A 15,319-nucleotide genomic window follows, 5' to 3' on the forward strand; every position below is an offset into this window, starting at 1 on the left:
GTTTAATTTCTCTTGGTAATTGCAATGAAAGTGTAATGTGTCTCAACAAGCAATGTGCTTTAAAAGATCAATAATTTAAGAACATCTCGCCAGCTAAGAAGTGCCTATTCAGCTGGGAAATGTGAAACCTGCAATTAGATTTCACCAGCCCATGTAAGATATATGAGACCGCAAGCAGCAAATCACTTCAGACTGCAGTATGCCATCATATGTCAAGATAAACAAAAAAGACCCCAGTCTCAGGCAACGTTTCCATGGCACTTGGAAAATCATTTGACTTCTATTGTCTCAAATATGCCTTATTCCTCTGGCAGACTAACAAGAGGCCTGTAGCTAGGCACAGTGTATTAAGCAATTCATTCTCAATATGTCATTTCACCTTAAGAGACTGAAAATCATCAGCCTCCTATCTGCATAACTATACTGTCTATGTAATCTTTGTAAGCAATGCAAACCAGTGCTGCGTAATATGATGGCGATTTATAAATACAACTAATAATAAACTACACATTGAAAGCTCTTAAACCCAAATCCACCCAAAGGTTTTCTGGATACCATAAAAACAGGGAAGAGACGCCCAGACAAAATAAAATGTTAAAACCAAATAGGAAAAAAAAAAAAAAAAAAAAATTATATAATAGAGGTGGCTTACCTAAAAGACATTCATATACAAGATTCATTTTTATTACACAGCACTGGCAATGCATTTTGTGGGAACGTGCCCACTTCCTCAGGTGAAGTAAAGTGCCAACTGTTGCTAATAGCCGCAAGTAAGGCACCTCTCTTGTGACTATTAGCAACTGTTGGCACTTTACTTCACCTGAGGAAGTGGGCACGTTCCCACAAAATGCATTAGGACAGAGCTTTGTAATAAAAATTAATCTTGTATTTGAATTGGTCTTCGTTGAGGTAAGCCACCTCACTTTTTTCTATTTTATTTCCTAATCTACCAAAAACTTTTTCCTCAACACTGGTTGATTAAAACTTACCCACTTCATGTTTGGAAAGTGAGGCCCATATGCAATTACCTTTTTCCTCAGTTTTCTTCAAGGTGAGATTTTCTAAATTGTCAAAATGCATTTTAAACCACCAGAAAAGAATACGATGCTCAAAGTATTTTTATAGTACTTTCTCACCTACTTTTTGGTACTTTTCAGTTGCTAAGTGTTGAAAAGTTATTTTAAATTGAAGCTGCAAAAATTATCTCCTGGGAGAAAACTCAGGTGAAAAAGCGAATTGCACATGGGCCTGAGTGTCAGAAAGTGAGGAAATGTGGAGTGAAGACAACAAAGTTCTGAATGGTTTTTAAGCCTGTGTATTAAAAACCAATAAAATAAGATTTAAAAAAAAAAAGTTAACGTTTTATACGGATCTGTGAAAACTGATCGGATCCTGTTTCGCTCCGTTGCCACTCTGTACCCGTTTCGCTGCTCCAATTCTGTTTCCCCACATCCCCACCCATAAAGTGTATTTTTCCATTTAGAACGGTCCGTTTGACTAGTGTAAAGAAAAGTTCCGTTTTCTCCAGGGCTGTGGAGTCAGAGCAATTTTGGGTACCTGGATTCGGTAGTTTCATAAACTGAGGCGTCGGAGTTGGAATCGGGTGACTTTTGTACCGACTCCACAGCCCTGGTTTTCTCATTGCCCCCCATACAGTGCTTCAGCTTCAGTCTCCGTTCCGCTGGGCTGAGTGGTCTGTAAAAATTGGTGCAGCAGCAAACCTGCGAACTGTTTAGCGGATTGTGCGGAAGGGATCCGTTTGAACAGATCCATAGGTTAACATTGGATTTATTTGCATCCGTTCCAATCCGTTCCCTTCCGATCCGGAAACGGACCTTTAACTTAAGGCCCCGTTCAGACTGCAGAACGCAGACCGCAACGCATGCGGACCGCGACGCGTACGAACGCACGCCATCCGCGTTTGTGTGCGTTGCGTGGCTGATCCCATCACTGAAAAGTGAATGGGACAGCCATGCGTTTTTACAAAAAATGCGTGCAGCATGCGTTCCCGGACCGCACAGGTCCGGAACGCATGCAGTGTGAACATCAGACATTGCACTCTATGCAATGTCTGATGTCGTGCGTGTCGGCCACCTACACGCGTTTCCAAAACGCGGCTGGAAACGCGTGCAGTGTGAACGGGGCCTAATGTGTACTAGGCCTTACTGTGCAGGTGGCAATCATGGGTCACAAACCCTGTGTACCACCAGGACAGGAAGTCAGGGGAATTCTGAAGTAAGGAAGTTTAAAGATCCAACCCCTTTCCTACTCAATCCAAGATTTGAAAGAAAGATGCGCTGCTGCTAGGTGTGTTGAAGTGCTTTGATCACTAAGCTCTTACAGGTCTGCAGTCAATAATATGAAGGGAGGGGGGGGGGGGGGTTGTGACAGGGGTTAGTATAAATGCTAACACCAATAAAAAACACTCACCTCTTGTTGGCATATGCTTCACCTCTACTCCCCATATTTGTTATTAATGCAGAGGGTGAGGCAAAAGTGCCAAAACAATACTCCCCTGGCCCTTCCGAATACTCCCCAGTACGACGTGCAGTAACAACACACAGCATGTGGAGGATGCGTCTAGAGAGGACCATGCAGCTGCCATGTTCAGATGCAGTAGAGTCCCTCTCACTGCTTCTAGCCATCTTACTGCTCTTGCCAGCCAGCCAGTTGTGTCAGGTAGATAAGATGTCTTGACAACTGATCGGCACTCAAGTTTTGAGTCAGTGATTTGGAAAGTATCAGAGGCAGAAGATCAGCTTGATGTGCAAGCAACAAGTATTTCACGAAAGATAATAAATGTGGCAGCCTCCATCCATGTTGTCTTTGCATGACGCAAATAAACTATGACACACATTTTAAACCCTTTTAAAATTAGAGGGCTTAAAAGGATAAGCAAGTGAATTGTGTTTTCCTTGGCAACTTAGCTCTGTCCAGCTTTTTAGACACTTTGAATCCAGGAGAGCTTCAGTAAGCAATTAAACTAATTCATGTGTGAAACAAATCCTTTCCAATCTAATAGGTTGGAGAAAATATCAGTGACCACCCCAGTATGGTCAAAACATGTACTATAACACTGAAATCCTAACAGGGCTTTGTTGCTAATGACTAATTTTAACCTGAATTGCCCCCAAAACAACTGATCACAAACAAACAACAAAAAAAACCACTCCCTTATTGACTCATATTGCCATCAAAGGACCTAAGGTGCATACACATGCACAATGACTGTCGCCTGTAGGTATTCAGGACTTAATTCATCAGATGATTCCAGGCTGAGAGCTCTACAGGTGCACTGCAAGGCTATGGCGCATTGCCATGTTTATTTGCTATAGAGGAGGGAGAAGGGACAATGGTGCAGAATACCACAGAGAAGCTTCTGGCAACAGGCTTAAAAAGGAACCTAAACTGAGAGGGGTATGTTTTCCTTTTGAACAATACCAGTTGCCCTGCTGATCTCTTTCGCTGCAGTAGTAGCTGAATCACACACCTGAAACAAGCATTCAGCTAATCCAGTCTGACTTCAGTCAGAGCACCTGATCTGCATACTTGTTCAGGGGCTGTGGCTGAAAGTATTAGAGACCCAGGATCAGCACGAGAGTCAGGCAACTAGTATTTTAAAAGGAAAAATCCATATTCTCAGTTTAGGTTCCCTTTAAAGCAGTACTGAAATGTAAAAAAAAAATAAAAAATAAATCGCTTACCTGGGTCTTCTGCCAGCCCCCTGCAGTCTCCCTGTCCTGCGCCGTCTTTGATTAACATTCAGGTCCCTCGTTGCGGCTTACTTTCGGTATGGCAAGTTGATGGCCACTGCGCCTGCGCAGCCCTGGGCGTGTGCATCCTTGTTCGCGTTCCCCTAGCCAAGAGCGTCCTGTGCAGTACAAGGTGTCCTCATATTGTACCTGCGCAGGACACTCCCGGCGACAGGAGCAGGAACAAGGGCGTGTGCGTCCAGGGCTGCAAAGGCGCAGTTTTAGTCAACTTCAGAAACTGAAAGTGAATTTTGGTGGGGGACTGGAGAATCATTCAGAGACGGCGCAGGACAGGGAGGCTGCAGGGGGCTTCTGCCAGCCCCCTGCAGCCTCCCTGTCCTGCGCCGTCTCTGAATGATTCTCCAGTCCCCCACCAAAACTCACTTTCAGTTTCTCAGTCTTTGAAGTTGACTAAAACTGCGCCTGTGCAGCCCTGGACGCACACGCCCTCACCGGGAGCGTCCTGCGCAGGTACAATATGAGGAAACCTTGTAGTGCACAGGACGCTCTCGGCTAGGGGAACGCGAACAAGGATGTCCAAGCCCAGGGCTGCTCTGGCGTGGTGGCCATCAACTTGCCATACCGAAAGTGGGCCGCAACGAGGGACCACAGTATTATTCAAAGACGGCACAGGACAGGAAGACTGCAGGGGGCTGGCAGAGGACCCAGGTAAGTGAATTTTTTTATTTTTTTTTTTCAGTTCCACTTTAGGGAGAACAATGCCCTTGCTCAAGATGATCTGACACTTTGGATCTTTTAGTGGTGCATCAAAGCGGTTGTACACTCACTAGATTCTCAGCGGAGAAGGCCTCAATGGCCAAGTTCAGTCTAATGTGTATATAGAGGCTTTATTCATGACCAAACTACTTTTTTAACCAAAAGCTTTGAAAACGAGCCATTTGCAAAGAACTACAAACAAGACATCAGCCTGGTCAGTCCTGAAAGGATAGAATTAGATCTGGCAAAGTGACTCCATGATGGATTGTAGATCATTCTAAAGATACAAGAGAGCTGAAGAATTAGGTATTGTCAACTCATACAAGTTCTCTGCCTGATAAAATCAGCAAAAAATTAAATAAATCATTGCAGGACAATGAGTTCAGAAAAAAAACAACGGGTCTTTCTCAGAGTGAGGAGGCCTTCTATGCCCTTTATCATGCATGGTAATAAAATTAGGTTGCAGCAGTTTCCAGAGTTGTAGGTCAAGGCCCACTCAAATAATAAAAAAAGCCTGCACAACACAACAGATGATTTTTGTACCCACTCCACAGCCTGGAGTCGAGGAGTTGGAGCAGTTTTGGGCACCTGGAGTCAGAGGTTTCGTAAACTGAGGAGTTGGATGATTTTTCCACGGCCCCGACTTAAACTGGGGTTAGTACAGGAAGTAAAGTGGCATGGGATGCTAGCTACAAATCTAGCCTGTGTGTCTGATATTTGTAGTTAAAAGTACAAAACTGTGGGGTTTTTTGTAGTTATTCTAAGCCTCTACACCTGTATACTGGAAGCACAAACTCCTTACCATAAAGAATTGATCATGTTCTGAAATGACATGTGAAATTAAAATTTAAAATTTTAGTGATGGATTAAGAAAAATATTTAAAACAAGAAAGAGAGGCGAGCATGCAGCTTATTACATATATTGATGGGGGAAAAGGGTCATAGACCCAACTTGAGACATAAACAAATGTTTATATGGATTAAGAAAAATAATCAGTTTCGCAGCTAATGCGATGGTTGTTCAAAGGGACCTTTTTTCACATAGCAGTGACCTTTATGAAATATACAGGATGTCTTTCTTGCAGCACCAGGCCATAAACACCACAGGAGTATAGGCTGAAAAATGTCCTGACCAATCAAGTGCTAAAGCATTAGTCACATCTGCTTGACGCCACTGCAGTGCTTAAAACGTAAATCTAATTATAGAAAATACACTGCTGTAGCAACTGCTGAGTTATTGCGTGTGGAGTCACTAACCATTAATGGACATATTAAAGCTACTTTTACATGAGAAAAAAAAAAAAAAAAAAAAACGAACAATGCAAGAAAATGCAACAGTAAAATGGATTTATATGAGAACTGCAGAAAATTGGAAGGAAAAAAAAAAAGAAGAAAAAAAAGAAAAAAAAAAAAAAAAGCTGATCACAGTAAGCCATCTTTGTGACCAAGTAGATTTTGGGTTGCAGTTTGGGCACCCTGAGGGCCATATGCAATTAACTTTTTCTCATGGGTTTTCTCCTAGGGGATAATTTTTCACCTTGTATTTTAAAGAGAGTCTGAAGCCATTAAAAAAAAAAGTAAATAGATAATCAAAAAAAAAAAAATCAGTTTTACCTCTTATATAGTTTAACCAGTTCACCCCCAAGGGTTTTTATCCTAACGGACCAGAGCAATTTTCAGTTGTCAGCGCTCCTCCCTTTTATTCCCTAATAACTTTATTACTACTTATCACAAGAAAATGATCTATACCTCGTTTTTTTCGCCACCAATTAGGCTTTCTGTGGATAGTACATTTTGCTAAGAATTTTTTTATTCTAAATGCATTTTAATGAGAAAAACAGAAAAAAAATAAAAAAATCATTATTTCTCAGTGTTCAGCCTTTATAGTTTTAAAATTAAACATTCTCCTGTGGATAAAACAAACACGTTTTATTTGCCCAGTGGTCCCCATAATTAAACCGTTTAGATTATGTCCCTACCACAATGTATGGCGACAGTATATTATTTTGAAATATAAGTGGTTATTTTTCTGTTTGTTCTGGCCATAATTACAAGCCCCTATGTAATAAATTAAAATTAATTTTCCCCCATAAAATATAGAATAAAAAAAGCTGAGTCCCTAAGGCAACTATTTATTTTTTTTTTAAGCTGATTTTTTTTTTTACAAGTGTTTTTTTTTGGGGGGGAGGGTTGGAAGTGTAATTTTTTTAATGATGTGTATATACTTGAAAATTTATGTATTTTGTAGATGTAATATACTTTTTGGCCACAAGATGGCGCAAGTGAACACTCATAGGACGTGTTCACCTTTTTTTTTTTTTTTTTTTTTTTTTTTTTTACACACTTTATTAAACTGTTACATTTCCTGTTTATGTGAATGGACGTAGCCGCTGTTCGCGGTCACGTCCATTCACTCCAGGCACTGCGATTGGGTAGAGGACTGTTCAGTCCTCTTCCCCAATCGCCCAGCACGGGATCCCGACGGTAATGGCGGCGGTAGCGGCGGACACACGGCGGTAGCAGCGGCGGGAATGCGCGACGTATTAAAACGTCATGTTGCTGTTAATAGCGGTAAGCATGACGTTTTAATACGTTAGGATGGCGGTAAATGGTTAAGGATCATTGCCAGACCTCAAACGCTGCATTCCTGCAGACAAATGAGGGTTTTATCACCTCTAAATCGCTAAGGGCAAAAACCGTGGACCATTTCCTGGTAGAGGCAGAGCTTTCTGCAGTAGCTCTGCCTTTCCTCACATCAATCCCCGCCTCTCCCCACCCCTCTCAGTCTTCTTTCACTGAGGAGGTACTGGAGAGAGGCAGAGATCCGCGGTGGATTGAAGCGAAGAGAGGCAGAGCTTTCTCCTCCTTTGAAAGTCGTGGATTTTTGCCCCAGGATTTGAGGGTGATAAAACCCTTGTTTGGCTGCACAAATGCAGCGTTTTAGGTCTGACAATGATCCTTAAACTAAATAAAAAGGTAATACAGTAACTGATTTTTAAAGAAGCTTCAGAGTCTCTAAATATTTTTTCAGCACTGCAGTTAAGAAAAAAAAAATAAAAAAAAAAAGGGTAGGTGAAAAGTTCCATAAAAATTATGAATATTATTTTTTTTACTTGCTGGCGTTTTAAAATTAATTTTATTTACAAGTTGTGAAAATATCACCTGGGAGCTGCTAGCTGTGAACTTCATTGCATTGTGGGAAATAACAGCTTTTTCCAACTGCCAAGCAAGCAATATATCCCTCTGTGCATAGGACTCAGTAACAAGTATTCTGTACAGATTACCTGGCAGAACTAAATCTGTGGCCACCTGATATGATAATTTTCAGAATGTAAATCAGGAAGAGAACAAAGATTGGTACTTATCAGTTAGCCGGGCGCATCCTGTAGGTGGCGACAAAACTCCAGAGTTACATCTTTCCCTACTATCCATGTCGGCCTGGAGGGGGAATAGTAATTAGCGCCACCTGCCGGATGCGCCCGGCTAACCGATAAGTACCGAAAGATTTTACAATGGGAAAATATTGACTTAATTTATAAAATGTATATATATAAAAAAAAAAAATTAAGCAATTTTACTCTTTTTCATTACAGTTACTCTTAAAAAGTCAATGGGAACTGCTTTAAAAATAAAAAAAAAAAAAAATGAAGCAGATACTTACCTATGGAGAGGAAAGCCTATGGAGAGAAAAAAAACCCGAAAAACTGAACAATGCAAGAAAATGCCACAGTAAAATGGATTTATATGAGAACTGCAGAAAAAAGGAAGGAAAAAAAAAAAAAAAAAACCTTCCGTCTCCTCTCTCGGTCCCCATTCCAGCGCTGGCTTCCCTGTTGCAGCATTCAACCAATTTGGTAAACTGCTGTTCTAATCCCCTGCCGCGGGGGACTTCTGAAGTCTTCGGGAGCCTGAGTACTCCCTGCATGTGCAGTATGGAGCAACCTGTCTTCGGGGGCACTCTGCAGGGGGGGGGGGGGATTCAAACACCGGAGGAGCCCGGAAAGGCTCTATAGGACCCAGAGCCTTCCCTCTCCTTAGGCAACTATCTGCTTCATTTTTTTAAAATAGCGATTCCCAATTACTTTAACCACTTGAGGACCCACCCTTTACCCCCCCTTAAGGACCAGCGCTGTTTTAGCTGATCTGTGCTGGGTGGGCTCTGCAGCCCCCAGCACAGATCAGGGTGCAGGCAGAGCGACCAGATCGCCCCCCTTTTTTCCCCACTAGGGGGATGATGTGCTGGGGGGGTCTGATCGCTCCTGCCTGCCGGGTGTTGCGGGGGGGGGGGGGGGCACCTCAAAACCCCCCTCCGCGGCGAAATCCCCCTCTTCCTCTCCTACCTGCCCCCCCCCCCCCCCCCCCCCCCCCCCTGGTGAACCGGGCTGCACAGGACGCTATCCGTCCTGTGCAGCCAGTGACAGGCTGTCCCCTGTCACATGGCGGCGATCCCCGGCCGCTGATTGGCCGGGGATCGCTGATCTGCCTTACGGCGGCGTACAGCAGCGCCGTACAATGTAAACAAAGCGGATTATTTCCGCTTGTGTTTACATTTAGCCTGCGAGCCGCCTTCGGCGGCCCGCAGGCTATTCACGGAGCCCCCCGCCGTGAATTGACAGAAAGCAGCCGCTCGCGCGAGCGGCTGCTTCCTGATTAATCAGCCTGCAGCTGGCGACTCAGTACTGCATCGCTGGTCCTGCAGCTGCCACTTTGCCGACGCACGGTATAAGCGTGCGGTCGGCAAGTGGTTAAGCTTTGGCAGTTTGTGACGTGCTTTTTATGTTACATACTTTCAATCGACAAAATTATTATATGCAAGTTGGTGGAATCAAACTGAGGAGTCAGATGAATTTTGTACCAACTCCAAAGGCCTGGTATTTACAACTAGTCTCTAATCAACACACCTAATTTCTGTAATGCCATGTACATCACCTGTAGCAGAAAGAAACATGCCATCGCCACCAGCTTCATATAAGACCGCATTCTACCATATACAGTTAGAGGAAAGAGACAATAAGGCCTCGTTTCCACTATCGCGAATCCGCATGCGTCTTGCGTCTGCGGATTTGCATAGACAATATAAGTGAATGGGCCTGTTTCCACTTATGCGTCTGCGGGAGCGGAGAAAATCTGCATGGAACACCCTGCAGAATTCGCCTGCGTGTGGAATGCAGGCGAATCGCACACACACAATGTATTTAATAGGGAAATCACATGCGTTTTCCCCATGCGTTTTTTGCCGCGAATTCGCATAGGTACCAATGTAAATTCACACAGGCATTGACGGTTAAAATCGCATATACGCTCACCTATGCGAATTCGCGGCAAAAAACGCATGGGGAATCGCATCCGCATGCGATTTCATCAGCGCGATTCCGCACCGCAATAGTGGAAACAAGCCCTAAGATGCTTCTTTAGTCCATTTATCAGTGTATAAAAAAAAGGAATTAATCCCTCTGATCTGAATCTTATTAGAGGGGTTGAGGCTGCATTTCCACTTGTGCGGTGCGAATCGCCGCGGTAAAAATTTGGGTCTATGCGAATTTTCATGCGAATTCGCATGAAAATTCGCATGGATGATGATGTATGCGAATTTAACCATGGCAGTGCTGGTGTGCATTTCCATTGTTTCTATGCGAATTCGCATGCGAATTTCGCATGAAAATTCACATACCCAAACCTCATGCGAATTTCCTATTAAATACATTATATGCGATTCGCATAGCGGTATGCGATATGCGGATTCTGATGGCTCTGCCATGCGAATTCTTTCTGCTCAGAAAAACGCAAAGGAATCCTGACAAGTGGAAACAGTCCCATTCACTTGTATTGCTATGCGAATTTGCATGCGAAAAACGCATGTAAATTCGCGATAGTGGAAATGGGCCCTGAATCACACTGCACACAGATTTTCAATAGATTTCACCACAAACTATCTAACCGAAGTGTTGTTAGATACAGTGCAATGATATGGGCTAAATCCCACCCCCTCCTGTGTCCGACCAACTGAAATTTTCCATCCAGTCATAATTTTGATTGAAATTTAGCAGAAAATCAACCTAAATTAAGATCGATGCAGCATATTGTGCTATCCTTTTCCAGATCTAATCACAGTGATCAAATCAGCTGCGTGTATGGTCAGCTTTAACATACTGTTATGCTGGGGATACACAGTACGTTTCTGTACCGTGTATCGACCAGCTGATGATATTCAGCTGGCCTGATCAAGCCACTCGACCCTCGCCCGCTCGATCCCCGCCGGCGGACAATGGCAGGGAATCGAGCGCTGATAAGGAAGCGCCGGCGGGGATCGATCAGTGCGCACGCGACTGGGGGTCGATCCAGCGGCTAATCGGCCGCCGGATCGACTAGTCTATTCCCAGCATTATTCACATAGCAAATCTCACAGCTTCTCATCAACAGAGAATCTTGTTCCTTATCTCGCTATGGAAGGCAGAGGGAAAGCACTAAGTCTATGATAACACAATTACATAGAAGTGCTCCCATGTAACAGCAATGCTTAAGAGAACCTGTACTGAGTAAAAATATTTAAAATAAACACATGAGGTAACTTCAAATGAACATTACATAGTTACCTTGCCATCAGTTCCTCTCAGAAGCTCACCATTTTCTTCTGACAATAATCCCTTCCAGTTCTGACAATATTTTGTCAAATCTGAAATATATCAGTTGCTGTCAGTAAATATCAGTTGCTGTCAGTTATAGCTGAGAGGAAAACTGATATACCAGGTAATGTCCATGTTTCCCTATGGCTCAAGTGGGCGATGTTACAGTTTAACTGTGTGCTGACCAGAAAGCTGTTATGGGTAATGGCCATTTTCAAAATGGAGGACCGAAAATTCCCTTGATCACAGTGAACAAACAGGACGCGGGACAGGTGAAAGACACTGAGGAGTAGACTACATGGAAGGTAAGTATGACTTGTGTATGCTTATTTTGACTTTTAATTTTCAGTTCAGGTTTTCTTTAGTGGCCTGTTTCCACTAAACGCGATTTTTCCGATGCAGAAAAATTATGGATGGCATGTTGCAGATTTCTGCATCAGATTCTGACTGCAGAAAAACCTGACTCTAATGAATGCCTATTTTCCACTAATATTTTCATTGAATGGGAAACGATGCATGATGCAGAAATCTGCAAATCGTGTTTAGTGGAAACAGGCCCATAGGCATTCATTGGCATCAGTTTTTCTGCATCTAGAATCCGCGTGTAGTGAAAACAGGCGCTTAATAGCCACAACCAGGAATCTGGATGCAGAAAAACTGATGCAGAACCAGTGGAAATAAGCCCTTAGGGCCATGCTTGATCAAGAGGACCTTCATTTTTCACTAGAGTTGATGCGGTTAATGAATCTGATCTAGTGAAAATGTTGCAGTGCTCAATCCCACTAGGCTAGGAAAAGCACACAATGTGCAGTGCTGGAAGTGACTAAGCAGCTGGGCTGAGCACTAAACATATGTGCATTTTCACACAACTCATGCCTCCCAGAACAGCATTTGCATTTGGCGACTTTGCAATTCCTTTAGAAAATAAATACCTGTCTTTGTTTACTGAAAGTACCTTGAGAATTAAGGTTTTTCACCCTAGGCATCAACTGCCAGCCTGGCTAAGAGTCCTGTGTTTATGGCTAAACTGCGCCTTTGTCATTATAATCAGAATGGGCCATTCCTGAGGAAATAAATGGGAGGGTCAATGAGATGTAAATGATTCCACAGTCATACACAATTATGCCAATCTTGTATGCAAAATGCCAGGGTTCAACTGATCCATTTTCACTCTGCGTACATTTGCAAAGTCCTGTATGAATTCTGAAGAATTTCCATCTCATTGACCATTCCCTGTTAAGCAGCAACTGCTTTGTTACATGGTTGGACAAATGCATGTGGCACTCAGTCTGCTTTCAAAGCCAGAATGTGTTTTGAAAGACCATCTCCAGAGATTCAAAAACAACATCTAATACCTTAGTAATAAGAGCGCTCAAATCTGACTTTTTTGCAGGGCTGTGGAGTGGAGGAGGAGGAATTTTTGGTACCTGGAGTCGGAGAGGGCGGTTTCATAAACGGAGGAGTCGGAGTTGGATGATTTATGTACCAAATCCTTAGTTCTGGTAAGTATTAGACTAAGGAGTCGGAGCAATTTTGGGTACCTTGAGTCGGAGTCGGTGGTTTAAAAAAAAAAACAACAAACAAAAAAAAAAAAAAAACTGAGGAGTCAGAGTTGGGTGCTTTTTGTACGTGCTCCACAGCCCTGCTTTTTTGTGTTTGAAATGAGCCCTCTGCAGCTAAAAATCATGTCATACAAATCTAAACATCCGAACTGGAAAATCTGAGTTGAGTGATATTCTCCTTATTTACATGAATGGATGACTACCCCTTTTCCATGTCATGAAACCACTGCTTGTCACCAGTAAAACTAGGGAATGCTAGATAGCTAGATACACTATATGTTGCAAGTGGCGTTTATTTGGTGCTGAATTAAACTCTGCATAAATAAATAAAAAAAGAGGCAGAAGCAGTGCTTCAGTGGTGGCTATAAGTACACTACCACTTTAAAGTTAACCCAAAGTGAGTGATATGGAGGCCGCCATGTTTATTTCCTTATAAGCAATACCAGTTGCCTGGCTCTCCTGCTGATCCTTTTAGCCACAGCCCCTGAACAAGCATGCGGCAGATCAGAGGTTTCTGACATTCTAGTCAGATCTCACAAGATTAGCTGTATGCTTGTTTCTGGAGCTATTCACACAATGAATACACTATACTGTAGCAGGGCTATACACTATAAGACAAGCAGGGCTGCCAGTCAACTAGTATGGCGTAAAAGGAAATAAATATGGCAGCTTCCATATCATTCTCACCTCGGGTTCACTTACCACAAACATTTGCGTATCAGAACAACAGGCAAAATGGTAAATACAAATTCCAGTGAAGGAAAATGAACAGGAGGCAAGATGCCACTCAGAGGTTACAGAACAGAGTGAAAAACCTCACCCATGTGTTATGGGCCTTACCCCAACATATCCTGTCCCCAGACTCCTTTTATCATTTTGCCAGTTTACCAGCAAATCACGTCACAGCTCCTCTAACCAATCAGTACAGGATGAGACTGAAAAGTCACAATGTCACCCAACTGTCACAGCATGACACACACCAGTGCTGAATTTAGCATGCATTATACTGTAGTACAATCTAGAAAAGTCATTTGTTCTTCCTCATATCACATATCAGCTTAGGAAAATACCCGCAGGAATAGCAAGATCAACAACAACTAAAGACAGACTCTATACAAAGTAAAAAAGGTACCCATACACTTTTAGATTGCCATCCCAAAACCAGGACCTGCAGCATTTTGGGAGCGTTAGCGCTTCAATGTAAAGTATTGAAACGCTAGCAGAAACGCTCAGCAAAACCTAAACTGAGCGGTTTTGCTAGCGTTTTGCGGTTCAGCACACTGTAACAAAATGAAATATAATTCACAGGACCAATCAGGATAAAAAAGCAAAACGCAAAACGCTACGCACCCGCTGGGCAAAAAAATACAATGTTGCAAAACACGACCAAAAACGCACATGAATCCGCTTGCAAACCGGTCAGACAAAACGCTAGCGGTTGCGTTTGCTGATTTCAGTGGGTTCCAGGCCTTAGGCTGCTTTCACAGTGGGACGTTAAAGTCAGCAGCCTGTAACAGAGCCCAACTCACAGCAATAATAAATCAATGGGCTGTTCACAGTGCCCACGTTGGGTTGGAGTATAACGCAGCACGGTAAATGAAAGTGCAGCATGCTGTGCGTTATACTCGTATGTGGCTGCGTTAGACCGTTTGCTAATGCTCAGTAATGTTTGTTTTTTTTAAATGTCCAGCATGCGCAGTTTTCGTTCGGACCGCATGCGTCAAAAAGTACGCATAACATACACAACAAGAGACAACGCAGATCAATGTAACGTCCAACTTCAAAGCTAACATGCGTTGCGTTAGGGGAACGTTACGCGACCTTAACGTCGCATCTAACGCAACATCTTGGTGTGAAAAAGCCCTAACAGTACAATTTTTTCACCAAATGCGATCTTTCTAATCGTATACTATAGAAAATTTGCTGTTTATGAAGGCAATCGATAGTGAACGATTCTTTGGTCGATTGCTTTATAGGATAAAATTGATCCGAAAGTTGGAAAATATGATCAAATTTGAAGAAAGAATCGTTCAGTAAATGTGATTATTCAATAATTGCCTTCAATACAATACAATAACATAACATTTGTAAAGCGCTTTTCTCCCATAGGACTCAAAGCGCATAGCTGTGTCTCAGATTAATACAGGGTTGCAGGCTGGGTTGTGTTACAGAGGAGATAGTCAGATGTTCATGAATGCCAGACTGAAGAGGTAGGTTTTCAGTTTAGACTTAAATGCTTCCAGGGATGGAGCTGTCAGATTACTTCCGATCACTCAAATCGTATCGAAAGATCACATTTAGTGAAAAATTGTACCCTTAAAAAAGGAGTCATCTGGGGGAAAAATAAATCAAATATCAGCCTTACTCACCTGGGGCTTTCTCCAGCCCCTTGCAGCCAACTGTCCCACGCTGACCGCTCCTCTCTCCGCCGCCGTCCCAGGCTCCCCACATGCTGTTCAGGCCGCCCTCGAGGTCATCCTTACTGCGGCTGCGTGAAGCACTGCTGGCAATCATGGCCACGTGGTCCACAGTGCACTGCGCAGAACTACTACGCCTGCGCAGTGCCCCGCGGACCACGTTGCCATGACTGACAGCGGTGCTTCACACTGCCGCAGTAAGGACGACCTCGAGGTCATCCTTACTGCGGCTGCGTGAAGCACTGCTG

General features: G+C 43.2%; 1 protein-coding gene across 5 annotated transcripts in view; it reads right to left on the minus strand.

Annotated features, from left to right (window-relative positions):
• The window catches only part of SEMA4D (semaphorin 4D), a 156,935-nt gene that overhangs the window by 136,081 nt on the left and 5,535 nt on the right, over nt 1-15,319 (minus strand). The window contains exon 1 of one of the 5 annotated variants that reach the window (XM_068237856.1): nt 11,063-11,084. The exons of the other annotated variants lie outside the window; for them this stretch is intronic. The gene's annotated coding sequence lies outside the window, so the exon portion shown is untranslated. Of the gene's footprint in view, nt 1-11,062; nt 11,085-15,319 lie in introns of those variants that run through there. 5 annotated transcript variants of the gene reach the window in all.

The sequence above is a fragment of the Hyperolius riggenbachi genome, chromosome 1 (genome assembly GCF_040937935.1).
Source record: "Hyperolius riggenbachi isolate aHypRig1 chromosome 1, aHypRig1.pri, whole genome shotgun sequence".
NCBI classification, from domain to species: domain Eukaryota; kingdom Metazoa; phylum Chordata; class Amphibia; order Anura; family Hyperoliidae; genus Hyperolius; species Hyperolius riggenbachi.